Genomic DNA, 14,689 nt, shown 5'->3' on the forward strand with positions numbered 1-14,689 from the left:
TCACTGTTTCGCTGGAGGTGGCTGGTCGCTAGCCCCGCGGAGAGCACCTTTTACCAAAACATCCTCCCCAGCCAGTGAGACCCCCTTGAGACCCTGCACATTCTCACGGGCGCAGTCTCTCTCTCTTTAGGCTGTCTCATCTTCTGACCACCTGAACCCCCCCCCCCCCCCACACACACACTGCAAAGAGAAGCCGGCTGCTCTCAGTTAGGACTACCCGATCTGTCTCCCTGCTAGTCCCTGGTGCCCGTGGCTTCTGCAGGGCCTTTCTGCAATTTCCTTCCTGGCTCAACCTCATCCCCTCCCAACTTGCCTCGTTAGCATCTCCTGAAAGGCAGGCTAATTTCTCTGCTTAGCACCTGGGTCTTCACTTGCTTGGTGGGGGGCGGCGGTGGGGGGGGGCGGTTCCTCCAAAGCATCTTTCATAGACCTGGTCCGTGTTGCAATTCGGGGAGGCACCGTGGAGCAGTACAATGCGGGAAGATTACACTCGGAAGCCGGGCTTGTAAATTACCTCCCAGTGGGGGCAGGGAATGCGCCTGAGAACGAAGAAGCAGCCCGTGTGCAAAGCCATTCTCATTTAAGAGCAGGATCTTCCTGGATCAGACTCTGATCAATCCCCGCTGCCACCAACACGCCATATATTAGGAAAAAACGTTTGCGTGTACGTAGGATTTTTCTCCAGACCTAGCCCCCACTGGATTTATTCCCCCCACTCTGCCTCTATCCACTTAAAAATATCGTCTATGGATTTTCAAATTATTGTTACACTTTCTAAGAGAAGGATGCAGTGGTTAAAAATTAACAGCAAATTTATAGGAATTCTATATGGCAATTACAGAATTATAATGAAGTGGCTGCCACTTGGCCGAGTGTGGGTAATTGGAAATCCACGCTGGGAGACAAGAATCTTTACTGTATTGGAATTGTATTTGGGAGAGTAAATGCCGTGGAGAGGGTCAATGGAGGCTTGAGCTGGCTGGGTTCTTCTCCGGAGGACAAAATAGCTGCTTCACTGCCTGTTTGGAGGCAGTTTAAAAGGACAGTCGCTCAAACTGGCACACAGGAAGGTGGCCAGACATCAGTGGGGGTAAGGAGGTGCTCTGGGCTGGAGAGCGCAGCCCTGATGCCTCCCAGCCTGGTTTGGAGAAGGCGGGAGAGAATACGAAGGAGAAGGAACCATCATCACCAGCAGAGCGAAAAGGATCATTGAGACAGAAGGCCGCGCTGGAAAAAACCCGGTGTTCTTTCCGTCTGCTGGATCAATTCTCCTTGCAAAAAAAAAAAAAAAAAAAAAGAACCAAAAAACTGGTAAGAGAAAAATCAGAGAGATCCCTTTCTCAGGAAGACACCAACTTTGTGCATATTCCAGACGGTGCACGCAACCTTCGTTCCTACACCTGCTGTGGCGGGAATGGACTTGAACTGCGTTCTCCTCTTGGCTTCTCTATAGGATCCCGGGTGCCAGGTGGCCCAAGGGGGCTTCCAATAAGGAAAGCCTCGTTCTGAGAAAGGGAGTTCTGCCGGGAAGTTAGGTGCACATCACCTCACTAACGCCAGAGCCACTAGCTCCCCCCCCTCCCCCCCCGTACAAAACACAAGCTGGATTCCAAAGGCTTTGCACCACAAAAAGAATGAAAACTGGTGCAGCTGGTTATACACCGAAACAGGAATGTTTTGGGTAGGTCGGGTTCAGTCAAATATATCGTTAACACGAATCGCAACGGTCTCTTGTCGCTTTTTAAACGTGGCTGCAGGGAGGCGAGACACGGACGCATGTGCCTGGGCAGCACGGGTCTCGAGCGGGGGCACCAGATCTTCAGCGCTGCATCTGCCCTCTCTTCCTTGTCACCACCGCCTGTGACAGCGTCTGGCCCGTGGTGGGGCCAGTGAGCGGGGTCCCTTCTCGTGGCGGGGCCCGGAAAACACAAGTCGGTGCTGGCAGGAAGCACACGCTGACTGTTCCACCCCAAACACAGAGGTCCAGCAGTGGGGTCTGCTCTATTTAAGCCATCCACTGGCTCAGTCCTGCTGTCTGGGCTGGGTGGTTGTTACATTTTACCACCGCAGCTTCCCACGCCCAGCAGCCAACGGTGGCTTTCCTTCTTGGTCCCCCTCCTGCCCAGGACAGGACGAGGAAATGCACACCCCAGGCACCGCTCGGCTTTGGGGCTTAGCTCGTGGCTGGCACTTCTCCTTCCCGACCTGCACTGGGAGAAGGCGTCCCAGCAGCTCCCACACGGCTGGACCTGTCTGCATTCGGCTCCTGGGGGAGTGTATTGATTTTCCTCTCCAGCGTAGAATGAGGGGACTTGGAAATTCCATTGCAGTGATACTGGGCATGGCGATAATTATCGTCATCATCCTAGTGTTTTGGACAGATGGGTTCTCGGGCACCCAGAACACCCTCAGCTTCACTCCACACCCCGGCCCCCAGGAAGGCAGGGAGAAGGAGGTAGGAGGGTACATCTCATTCTCCCCACTTCACGGAATGGAGAAGAAATGGAGCCCTTCTCTTGAAACAGACGGGAGAGAGTATCCCAGGGTGGGGGGTGGAGCCCGAGATGTGGGGTCTGAGTCACTGCCCCCTTCTCCCTCTGAGGAGCAGAAGCAGAGCTGAGCTTGTAGGAAAACCGAAACCCCATGTCTCCTGCCTCCTGCCACACACACACACACACACACACAGCCTCAGTCCTTCTAGAACCCTCCACCAGTAGGAAGTGATGCACACTCGGGCTTGGGAGTCACCCCGACCTGGAGACAAGCCCACTTCTGCCCTGACCAGCCATGTGACCAGAGCAAGTGGCCCAAAGGCTTGAGTTTCACTGACCTGCATCTATAAAAATGGGGCAGCCGTCTCTCCCTCAAAGGTTGTGGACATTCAAAGACGTTCTGTATACACAGGAGCTGGCGTGTGGTACATACTCAATAAATCACGCCGATTAATTCAACAAATATCTGTTGAGTGCCTCCAAAAGCCAGGCTTTGTTCTAGGTCCCTTCCCTCCGCAGTGGCCAGATGAATTTCCTCTCTCTCTACCTAGATGGACCGAACTTGCCCTGGTCATCTCCCAGGCCTTGGTACAGAAAGTACAGTTAACTCTCAATTATCTGCGCAAATGGAGTGGAACGTTCCACTGATAATTCAGAAAGAGCAGAGAGTCCACAAATATTCTTATTTGAATTTGAAATGCATTCTGCTTACTTCTGCATTGGATTTACCTTCCTAATTACTGTTTGTTCTGGCTTATGCTCAAACTTGTTTGCATTCTCAGAACTCACGCTGGTTGGTGGTGAGGGGTGTGCCCGAGAAATGCGCTGGGGCCACCAGGTGGAGACCAGCCGCAGACCACCCCCTGGGGCCGCGGGGACCGACACCTGCTGGAAACGAAGCAACGGATGTCAGGGCTCCTTCTTGATGTCTGCTCAGCCCAGGAGGACGATGGATGATACCTTGGTTTCTGCTTCAAGGCTTCAGCCCACGTGGGGGGTTGGGCAGGGGCGGGCAGCGTGGAGACATGGGGGCCACGCTGGATCCCATGAGCTGCGTTTCTCTCCCACGGGAGCAGAAGCAGAGATGATACGTGTGCAGACTTGCAGCCCTCCCGTGGAGGGGTGGCCACGTTTTGTTCTCGGTCTCTCTCTGGGCTTATCTCTCTGTCTCTCTGTCTGTCTCTCTCTCTGACTTTCTGTCTTGGTGTGTGTCTCTCTTTCACTCCCCACGCTTTCCTCCAACGGTGCTATTTCGAGCACTCTTCTCCCCAGGGCAAACCAGGAAACAGATATCTTTTTCAACAGACATATCTTCCAGGCAGCCGGGGCACGGGGACCCTCCTTTCCTCTAGAATCATGAGTCTTGGTGGCCAAAGGGGTTGTATCTAACTGGACACCCCTCCTCATGGCCACCCCATGTCTCTTTGTAAAGCAGGAAGGGAAGGAGAAAACACAACGAACTGTCTTTCCGTATCCTCTCTTCCCATACTTGTGCCCCAACAGAGAGATCTCCAGGCAGGGGGGTCGGGGCGGGTCTTGAACCTCCACGAGGCCACCAAGACCACGTGTGTCCATGACTTGGCTGTGCGCTGCTGATTTTCTCAGTATGCCGCATGATTTCAACATCTGGGGGCCTTGTTCTGTGACGGGAGAGTGTGGGGTGAGCTGTCGCCCTGCAAGTGTCATGGGGGGCAGCCTTGGTCATTCTTGGCACTGGACCAGACCAGAAGGCAAGCTCCCCGAGTGGCTGCCGCTTCTGGAGAGCTTCTGCCCTGTCCACGCCCTGTCTCCTCTCCGTCTCTCTCCCTCTCTCTCTGTCCCTCCCCTGCTCACTCTCTTACGTCTCAAAATAAATAAAGAAACTTAAGAAAAAAAGAAAAGGAAACTAGTGGCTTCAGTCAAGCACCAGCCGCTCTGGGGGACACCCCCTCCCCCGTAAGCTGGTGGGAAGCAAGCCACGCCCCTCAGACGGGCTTCCCACCCGCTCTTGCCACTCCGTCGTCTCACTGGGACCCATCGTGCCAATAGCTCTCACTTCTTGTGCCCTCCCCCCAGCCAGGTGGACATCAGAATCACAGGAGGAGTACCTGGGGGCCGACCACACGGAGCTACAGACCTTTCCTCTCTAGAGAGGGAAATTAGCCCAGGTGAGAGTCAAGGAAGAGGTGAAGGCCAGACATCGGGAGTGTCTGAACCCAGCAGCAGACTTTGAGATGCCAGTGACCTCTGGGTGGGAACAGGTGAGTCAGAACAGCTTGGTTTAGTCCCTGTTCTGAAAGTAAGTAGATATTCTTAAGTCTCTAAAGCCTCAATTGAAATTAAATAAAAGTGAACCTGTAGTTCTTCCATTGCACTACCACATTTCAAGTGCTCAGTGGTCACACATGGCTAGTGGCTAGTGTATTGAATACAAAGATCAAACATTTCCATGGCTGTAGAAAGTTCTATTGGACAATCCTACATAGCGTCCCTTCTCTGTCAAATGGGGAGAAGAATACCCTGACTATTGCCCAAGACTCAGAGAGATGGCAAATGGCCAAAGCATTGTGTGCAAATCGTAAACAAAGCAGCCTCATGGTTTGTGCTCAAGCTGTCAGTCAGCTGGAAATGGAGAGAGGCACCGGAGAGCCCTTGGAGAGTGGCAAGCACGCAGGACACGTGCTCTTGGCCATGGCCAATCCCAGTGGGTCAGAGGATGAGGTTCCAGCGGGAGACCCAAAGCCCCCTTATGGCGGTCGGCCATGTCACTAATGCTGCCCCCCAATCTGGGGGTAAATATAAGAAAAGGAGGAAACAAGCCCCCGTGATGGAGCCACAATCGGGCACGGGACATAAACAGCAGGAGCTGCCCCAGCAGAAAGCCAAGAGGGGCAGAGGTGTACCCAGGAGGTGGCAGGGAGGGAGCAGAGCTCTGTGACTCCACACCATCTGGCTCTTGCTGTACGAGGGAGGGGGGCAGTGAGCTGGACCATGAGGGTTCACGGGGCACGTCCACAGGGAGTTGCTGAAGCCAAGAAAGCTTTGCTGGGCTGGCAAAAACCCACACGTCAACTCAACAACAAAACAACCAAAAGGGAACTTTGCACAGAGAGCAAATTTTTGTTAGGGGAAAGGGACAAACCCCCTTACCCCCCAAAAAACTGACCTGGTGAATGGGTCCGAGCCCCCAAACTCCTGCCTTATGCAGAGACAAGCCGCAGAGGCCATGTGGGGGAGGCCAAGGCCAAAGAAACCCATGCATCCTTAGGCGTCTCTGGAAGTGGGCAGCTGGGCCAGCAGCCATGCCCTGAGTCCCTCAAGACGTGCCCATTCCAGCCCTCGGTTCTCCCTGAGGCTCCACTTCTCCTCTCTTCCCATCCTCTCCTAGTTTTTTTTTTTTCTTTAAACATCACAAAATGAAGGCACAGAGTGCTACGTAAAACCAAAGTGCTATGCAAAACCATCTTGATCCAATTCAGCCGTGAGCAGAGCCACAGAGGAGCCCCTGAGAAGTGTTGTCTTAACAAGGAGCCCTTCTTTCCACCCAGGAGCACACTCTCCTGCCTTCCCAGTTGGGATGCAGCTGCCCTTTTTGGCTCCAAAGTCAAGGGGCCGGGAGAGGGGCATGTGGGGAGGTGTATGGAGTGGGAGAAGTGGAAGAGGGGAGGCATTAGGGGGTATCTTGCTTCCCGCTGCACCAGTGATGGCTAACTCTGCCCGCTGCAGGGAACCAAGTGTCCCACGGAGAGCACAGGTGGGGTTTCCAGGGATTGGGAGCCAAACAGGCATCTCAAGACGCCCAGGCTGCTGTCCCTGGTCCTGAACGCACCTGTTGGTGTGCAGGCTCTTTGGACTTTGGGGGCCACTGATGATTTCTGTCCATCCTCTCCAGAGGTTTCCATCATTTTCTAGAGCAGGTACAACGCTTCCACAAGAGGATCACATTTTTGCAATTATAAACTCCTCCCGCCCCTGTCCCTCCATGCTCCCCCAGGGCTGTGCTCATCTCTCTGCCTCCTCACCCCTTCCCACATGCTTCCTTTCCCCCCACACTTTCTGACTCCACTGGAGGCTGGGGGAGACTGACGGAGAGCCCGGGGCAGACTCGGGCAAACTTCCTTAAAACTCTTCTTCAACTTTCAGACCCCCCTCGGCACCTCCTCCCCTGCAGCAGACGACCCAGATGCTCCACTTCCAGCCAACGCCACCTCCTCTCAACAGAGACTGTCTCGTCCTCCTCCCCTGCCTGCTTCACTGAGCTGTCACCATCCTGGGGTGATGACACACGTCTCTGAAATAGCAGCAGTCATTACTGGGAGAATGCCCTCGGTCCCCTGGGTGCTCTTGGAGGCACTGACAAGGCTTCCCTGGCACAGGGGGTGGAGTGGGGGCAGGGGCCAGATGGGGGAGGACTCCGGAGGGAGGAGCCCAAACCCTGGGGTGCGTGTGAGATGTGATGTGCTGCCTCCTGCTGTCTAAGCTACAGGGACCTCTGGTCCCAGTGAAAGCGGATAAGCCTCCCCAGGTTCCTTCAGAGCACCATCAGAGGGAGAGTCAGCCCCGGGAAACTCTGGGGCTGCGTGCAAGGTGACGCCTTCATGCACAAGGACTGTAAATCTCTTACGCTAGGGACACAGCTGTATAGTTCGCCGCTACCGCCTTGCGTGATTCTCACGCCCCCTTGAGAATGGCTACTAATCATCTAGTGTTACCCACGGGACGAATGAGGGGACCTGCCCAAGGCCTCCCAACTTGAGCCCAGGCGTCGGACACCTCCCATGCCCCACCTCCCACCCACCTTTTCACTCCAGTTTTCCCACGGCGGCCAGCTGCGCGTGGCTGCAATCCGGTGGCATCTCCCCTTAGCACACTGCACATCTTTGACTCTGCTCTCCAGCTCAACAGGGCCACCCAGGCTCCCCCCAACCCCCACTCAGCCATCGTGCTGCACGGACAAACCTGGGACTGCAGGGCACTCGGGCTGCGCGGAGCAGCCCCTGACCAGAGGATAACGCTCCCTCTTCCATCCCTCAGGTGGGTTTATCCCTGGCTCTTCATAAGCTCCCTCTCGGGACCACTCCGGTTTCCCACACCGGCGATCAGTTCAAGGACAGGCCCTCGGATTGGTTCTCCCTCTTTCCCTACTTATTATCCCCGGTGCCCCTCACTCCTGTGCACTTTCCCAAACATAACTTCTTTCAGAGCCCGGTGTCCAGGGGGAACCGAGCTAAGGCAGTCCCTCTGGAAGGGAGTCTAGAGCTGGGTGGTCAAAAATCAGACATGGCTAAGGGGCCCATCGCTGGTGCCAATCAGGTTTGTGACAACCCCTGGGGACCCCCCTCCCCCGACCCTGCACAGGAAAACTTGGGAGATCAGATCCACCATCAGTGAGCTGAAGAAGGCAAGGGTGGAGGTCCCAATTCCCCAGTAAGGACCAGATGAATCACGGTGGAGGATGGCGGGCTAGCATGCATGTAACCAAGTCTCCAAACACAGACTGCAACGTGCTCATCACCGGGACTGACCAACACCGCCTCCATTACTTGGTACACCGTCACTGATACGAAAAACGTGTTCTTCCCAATCTATCGGTAAAGAGGGATGACAAAAGCTCTCTCCTTTTTTTTTTTTTTTTTTTAATTTTTTTTTTCAACGTTTATTTATTTTTGGGACAGAGAGAGACAGAGCATGAACGGGGGAGGGGCAGAGAGAGAGGGAGACACAGAATCGGAAACAGGCTCCAGGCTCCGAGCCATCAGCCCAGAGCCCGACGCGGGGCTCGAACTCACGGACCGCGAGATCGTGACCTGGCTGAAGTCGGACGCTTAACCGACTGCGCCACCCAGGCGCCCCAAAAGCTCTCTCCTTTTATACAGGAAGCACGGCGACACACATCTATCGACTTGCCACAGGGCTATAATTACTCTGTTTTCTTTCTCACGACACCTGCAGGGTCCTGGGTCATTTTGACACTGCAGAGAACATCACGTTCGTCCACCACGTTGAGGACACGATGCTCACTGGGTCAGATGGGCAGGAAGAGGTAAGCGTGATGCCCCGGGAGGACATACGTGTGTCGGGGGTGAGAGCTGAACTCTAGAAGATCCATGACTTACCACATCAGTGAAGTTTTTAGAGAACCTCACCTTGAAGTTTACATAAAGGCAAGTTGTCATGCCCTTTGCTCCTCCCACCAAGAAGGGGGAATGGATTTAATGTCCTCTTTGGACGTGGAGCCAGCGTATATTAGCGTCTACCGGAACAAGAGGGGTCCAGATCCAGGACGCAGCACAACGTCCCAAAGGTGCCAGAGGTGTGCCGTGGTGAATAAGGACGTGGTGACGTGTCTCTGGCTCAGCTCCAAAGGAGACACACAGCGCTGACTCCTAAGGGTGGTTGGGGCTGGCTGCCCCCTTGAAGGGTCTGTGACGGACTGGACAGGACGTGGGGGTGTTGCTCAAGAAGTGGACCGACTCACATGCTTCTCGCATCCCGGACCATCTCCACCTCCCCTCCGGTCTGCCCTCTGCTCTAGCCTTTGCTGCCGCCACCAGTGGTCCCCAGGTATAACCTGATGGCCCCTTGCCTTACACACCTCTGTCCCCCCCGCCACCACAGGCTACCATCACGTGCGAGGTCTGCAGAAAGCGACGCATGAGCAAACCTGGAGGTACCTGCAAGTTAACAGCCTGTGGCACAACCCTCCCAGTGGGCTATGGTGGCTGGTGGCTGGTTGTAACTCCCTTCTTCTGCCCACCGTGAGGACAGTTTGGAGATGCCTCTAACATGGCTCCTCAAGGAAGTCCTACTGGGGTTGAGTCCCCTCCCCCCGTGCCCTGTACTCAACTCAATAATCCACCCCTGGATCGGCCTCCCTCCCTCCCTGTTTCACTCTTTCCAGCCCCCTTGCCTTTGGATCACGTCCCCAAATACGCCTCCTGCACACATGACCTTGTCTCAGGCTCCGCTTTGGGGGGCAAAAAATCTAGACTAAAGACAGCTGAGATTTGAAATCCAGAGTTTCTCACCTCAAGAAAAAAGAGCCACATGACTTTCTTCTCCAATCTCCCTAAGGGTGTTCATTATTCATGAATATTTGTTGGACTAAAAGTACTTCTTATTATTATAATCAGTAGGTTTTTTTTTTTTAATTAAGAAAACAGAGCCAAGTATGAATAAGATTATCATCTGTGACCTAACGATCTTGCACATCAGGGTTGGTCATTACCATGGCTCCCTCCCACGTCACAGTGATAGGCACGGAGTTAAAACCTTTTTCCTTGTATATTTAAGATTATTGCTGGATCTGAGAGGGCCCTCGGTTCACCCCCCACTCACGGACTAAGGCCAGAGTCCGTATCTGGTCAGACATGCCCTGGGAGCTGTGCCTTCCTGACACCCGCTCTTCGCGAGGCCTGACTGCTCCTGACATGGGGCCGGTCGTTGTGCCTCGCGAACTCAGCTGGGACGCTTCCCAGGCCATTCCTGGTGACTGGGCTCGCGCTCTGGATGAAAGCCTCCTCTCCCAGACCTGCCTGGGTGCCTCTCCCTTGCGGCCGCGGGTCCTGAGCCAGGAAGTCTCTTTGTAGGGGGGTCAATCCGTCCAGTCTCAGTGCTGCCCTTGGGGGAGCACCGGCCTTTGTGGAACCTCCTCCCAGCGCATCCTGGGCCCCCAGGCACCCCGTGTGTGCTCTCTCTCTCTCACCCTGTTCCCTCTCCTTTTCCATCTTCAGCTCCTTCAAATCTAGCCAGTCTTGCCCCTGCATCGAGGAAACGATTCTTTAGTTGTGCAATTAATCAACGTCTTGCCTCTCTCTGTAAACAACGTGGGCTACAAGTCAGCGGCCGTGGGAGCCGCGGCCGTGGGAGCCGCGGCCGTGGGAGCCCCGCCCGTGGGAGGTGGCGTGGCCGCTGTGCCTGGGCTTGGTGTCTCCCCTCGGTTCTTATCCCGTCTCCGTCCTGCAGCTCCGGCGAAAGCCTTGTTTCTGCAGAAAATCTGCTCTAACCTCTGCCAGTGCCGCCGTAACCACGCGGGCACAGAGGAGCCCAGGCGCTGTCTGGCAGGCGAGGGTCCCCATCTGTAGGCCCTGCGCCGCGGCTCTCGAGACAGGACTCGGGCCCGGCACCACGGCTCCGGTCCCTTCTGCCGGCCTGAGTGCTGCTACACATCCTCATCAGCCCAGCCGACAGCAAGCAGGGGTGAGCCTCAGGCTCAGTGGTGTCCAGGGGCTGGGGGCAGCGAGAAGGGTAAGAGACCGAGGCACTGGCTTCCTTTCCATTGGGGTCTCCAACCACTGCCTGACTTCCCTTTCTGGGCAATTTCCAGCTTCTGGCTGGTTCCTCCTCGTGGTGTCTTTGTCCGAAAACACAGTCAGCCATTGGCCTTCTCACGGAATGTCAATCCCGGGTGAGCAGAATCGAGTAGCCTCGAGGGAGGGATGCCCCTTCCTGGTGCCTGAGCGAGAGCTGTCCATGGCCACGTCCCCACATTTGGGCTTGCTCGTCTCCCTTTGCTCCTGCCGGCCACCAGGTGAGACATCGCCCTGCGTCCTGCCTCAGGCTGCTGTCTGCACAGTCTTTCCCTTCTTCTTTTGCCCAGGCCGCCCGGCTACGGGTGTCCCTCCTGCAGGGACCACTCTGTGACACCGCTCCCCCCGCCAGGGCTAGGGGATGTCCTCGCTCTGCGTTTGCACATCACACCTGTGAGCACAGGGACTCGCTCCACTCACGTTCCCGGTGTCCCACACAAGTGTCCACACTGCACCTGCTCCGTAAGTGTATGCCAGGAAGCGGCCTGTGGGCACACAGCCAGAGGTGTTGTGTGCTGGGCTCACACTGCCCATAAAAGGACAGCGTTTCCATGGTGCAAGGGGGGTGCTGTAATGGGACAGACGGATGTGGCTCTTCCTCCCCCGACAGAAAATGGACAGACGGACGCGGCTCCCCCCGGAAGCTAAGGGGACAGACGGATGTGGCCCCCCCAGCCCCCGCAGCAAACGGGCAGATGGACGTGACTCCCCACCGGCAGCAAATGGGACAGACGGACGCGGCTCCCCCCAGAGCACATGGGGCTGGGGGCTTCGAGGGAGATTCTTCTTCTGTTACTTTTTATTTATTTCCTCCGATTTCTTTTCAGAGTTAGACCCTCCCGACCGCTTCATCTGAACCCCACCGCCTCCATTTCTCTGTGGCCTCGTCTGAGCTCTATCTCTGTGTAATTATAATTTTTACCTAGTTGGAATCAGGTGTCCTACTTTTTCACTTAATGATATTTCAAAGACACCTTCCCTGTATCGAGTCTTCCTGTGTGCCAGGTGTAAAGGCCGCATAATATCCCATCGAGTGGTTGCTGCGTAATTCGCTTAACTATTACCTGACCGCCGGACGGGTAGGATCCAGCCGGTGGGGCTGCTTCCGCTGCTATAAATATCCTGGCACTTCAAGCTTTTTTCCTCCTTTGAGTTACCTCCCGAGGACGTGGTCCCGGGAGTGGGATTACGGAGTCCAAGGGTGGGCTGTTCTGGTTACACGATGCCAGGCTACCTTTCAGGAAGCAGGGCCGAGGTAGGTGATGCGTGAACGTCCGCCTGCCCCGTCACCCGCATCCCGTGCCCGCTGGGGGTGTGCAGGGATGGACGAGGGCTGCCGCACACAGCCTGGGCTTCCGGACACTGACTTTCGGAGGTTGTCCGGCCCTTCCCCAGGCCTTCAACCAGCCCACACGCCTCATGTGCACATTAGGAGCAGGGCTCAGAGGGCTCGGTGACAGGCAGCTCCGGGAAGGAGGTTTCCCGGCAGGTGGAGCCGTGCGCGCAAGGGGGTCGTATGGTCCCCCGTGGGGGCTGTGGGCGTCAGGCGTGGGGGAGGGACGGGGCTGCACCAAGACGCTCATCCCGGCTCATCCCAGCACGTCGCAGCCCCGCTCTGACCCCACCAACGCCGGCCGCATTTCCCTGCTCGCCCTCCGGAGCCGCCGGCTGCGGAGGAAGACGAGCGGAAGGCCCTTCATCCCAACTTCTTTCCGTAATTAAGTTTTGAAATCGCAGCTAGCAGGACCCTGGTTTCGGCCAAGCAGACGCATCGGCTCCGGGTGAACGCTGGCGTGCAGCCCGGAGGAGGGGGCATCGGGGCCAGTCAGCGGCTCAGGAGAACCCCTGCGCACCACCCAGGCAGCAGGTGCCGCGTTCCCGGGGTCAGATCCCCGGGGCGGGTTGGGGGGGGGGGCTTCAGCCACAGACGCCCCGAAACGAGAGTCCTCAGACTCCGGCAGGGCTGTGCCTTGGCCACTCCCCAGTTCTGACTCCCTGCTGCCCGTATGTACTTCCCACCCTTGGGTGCGGCGTCTCAAAATGCCTTCGCCAGAACCAGGGGCAGCTCAGATAGCCAGGCTTGCCTCGAAAATACTTCACGGTGCTTGCCTTGTGCTCTGTGAAACCCTGACATCCACTCATTCCCCTGCTCAGCACCCACGTAGGGTGTCCACATTGTAGCAAGCTCACGGCTGGGCGTGGGGAGGCCGGACGGGGGCGGGGGGGGGGGAGAGGGGGGGCTGGTGCCCTGCGGCCTTCAGAGACAACCAGCCAGCATCCCTCCCGGCTTGAGTTCTGTTGCATTTGAGGAATTGACAAACACCCAGGGGCATGGCCTCACCTGAAGATCCTTAACCACACCGGGGACAGGACGGCAGAAAAATGGCCCCGGGGTGGAGGGCCCGGGGTCTCTGTTCTCCATTCTCCAAGACTTTCAAGGCCCCGGGCTCCCTGAAGATGCGCGTGGGGGTCCTCTGGCGCCTGACTGAGGTTTGTCACCACCCTCTCTCCTCGTATCCCCCAGCTGAGGGGTCTACACCCCAGGAGGCCCTGCCCACTCCCCACTCTTCCCCGCTGAGCCCACCCTGGGCGCTCCTCCCTTCTCCCCCGCAGCCTGGCTTCTGCTCCCAATTCTTCCCTCCTGGTGACCCCTGCTTTGTCACCCTGCTTTTGGAAGCCAGGTCCTGCCTCCTGCCTGCAGCCGCCCTAGCTCCCTGACCCACACTTGCCCACTCAACTCCCCATTCTTCATTAGCTGCAGAGATTAGATTTCAGAGAAGCTGCTTCTTTCAGCAGAAACTCCAGACACCCTCCTCCTCAGCCCTGCGGAGCGCGGCTGCCATTATGGTCCCTGCTCCCCTCCTCTTTGGGAGCCACAAGTATCTCCAACAGTCCCCAGTTCTCAGTTGTGGAGGAGGCTGGGAAGGGTGTGGATGGGACAGGGGTAGAAACAGAAGATCCCCCTGCCCCCAGCTCCCTGCCACTTGCTCGGGACCCGGACGTGGATGTCACCTCAGCCCTGATCCGGACAGCATCCCCTTCTCCTGTGACCAGACTGGGGCTGGGGGGTGGCCGGGGCAGGTGGGGTACATCTCCCTGCCTGTATCTCCCAGGAAGCGGAAGGATGTGGGGAGGGGAGCAAGCCCAAAGGCCACTAGACTCAACCGCACCAGGCACCTTTGTCTCCATCCATCAGTTTGGTCCTTTCCCAACAGCATCAAGTCCCAAACTGTTTACCTGCAACTCTTCCCAGGGCCCTGCGTGTAGCGACTGCCCAACTGGGCAGGACGAAACGACGGCAGAAGACAAGGGCTGGGCCCTCCCCAGGACCCTGCAGCCAGCGGGCTTGCCTGTGATTGGGGTCCGCTCCCCTCCCTCCTTGGTTTACGCGTGTCCTTGCTGTTTTGTGAGGTTCCAGACTCCTTCCGCCACGGGGGCGCTGAGGTTTCATTACAGCCACCTCGCACCCAGGAGACCATGTCAACAGGCAACTGGTGTTGCCGACAGGTGCTCATGGGCTAGAAGATCCCCCCTCCTGCCTTCCACCCCAGCAACAGCGGGAACATTTGTCGCCGTGGGCAGAAGGGCTGCTGGGGTGTCACAACCAGACTTTGTAGCAGCAACCCCCCCCTCCCCGCCCCGCCACTGCAGGCCCGGGGGGCCCCCCCCGCCCACCTGTCTGCACCTGGCACTCACTGCCTGGGATCGGGAACCGTGGACGAGGGGGCATCTTCCACGTGGGCGCTGCCTGCCTCGCAAGGCACAGTCCACGAATGCCACGGCAACCTGACCCACTTCTGCTCCTGTAAGTGGTGCCAGGGGCCGCCAGACAGACGCGTGTCCTCCAGGCACAACGCCAGAGTCAGTCTGCGAGCCCCACTCCGTCCCCGCACACCAGAGGCCGGCAGA

This window comes from Lynx rufus, unplaced genomic scaffold (genome assembly GCF_022079265.1).
Source record: "Lynx rufus isolate CCGP_SWC_20201006 ecotype Redwood Valley unplaced genomic scaffold, mLynRuf1.p SCAF_37, whole genome shotgun sequence".
NCBI classification, from domain to species: domain Eukaryota; kingdom Metazoa; phylum Chordata; class Mammalia; order Carnivora; family Felidae; genus Lynx; species Lynx rufus.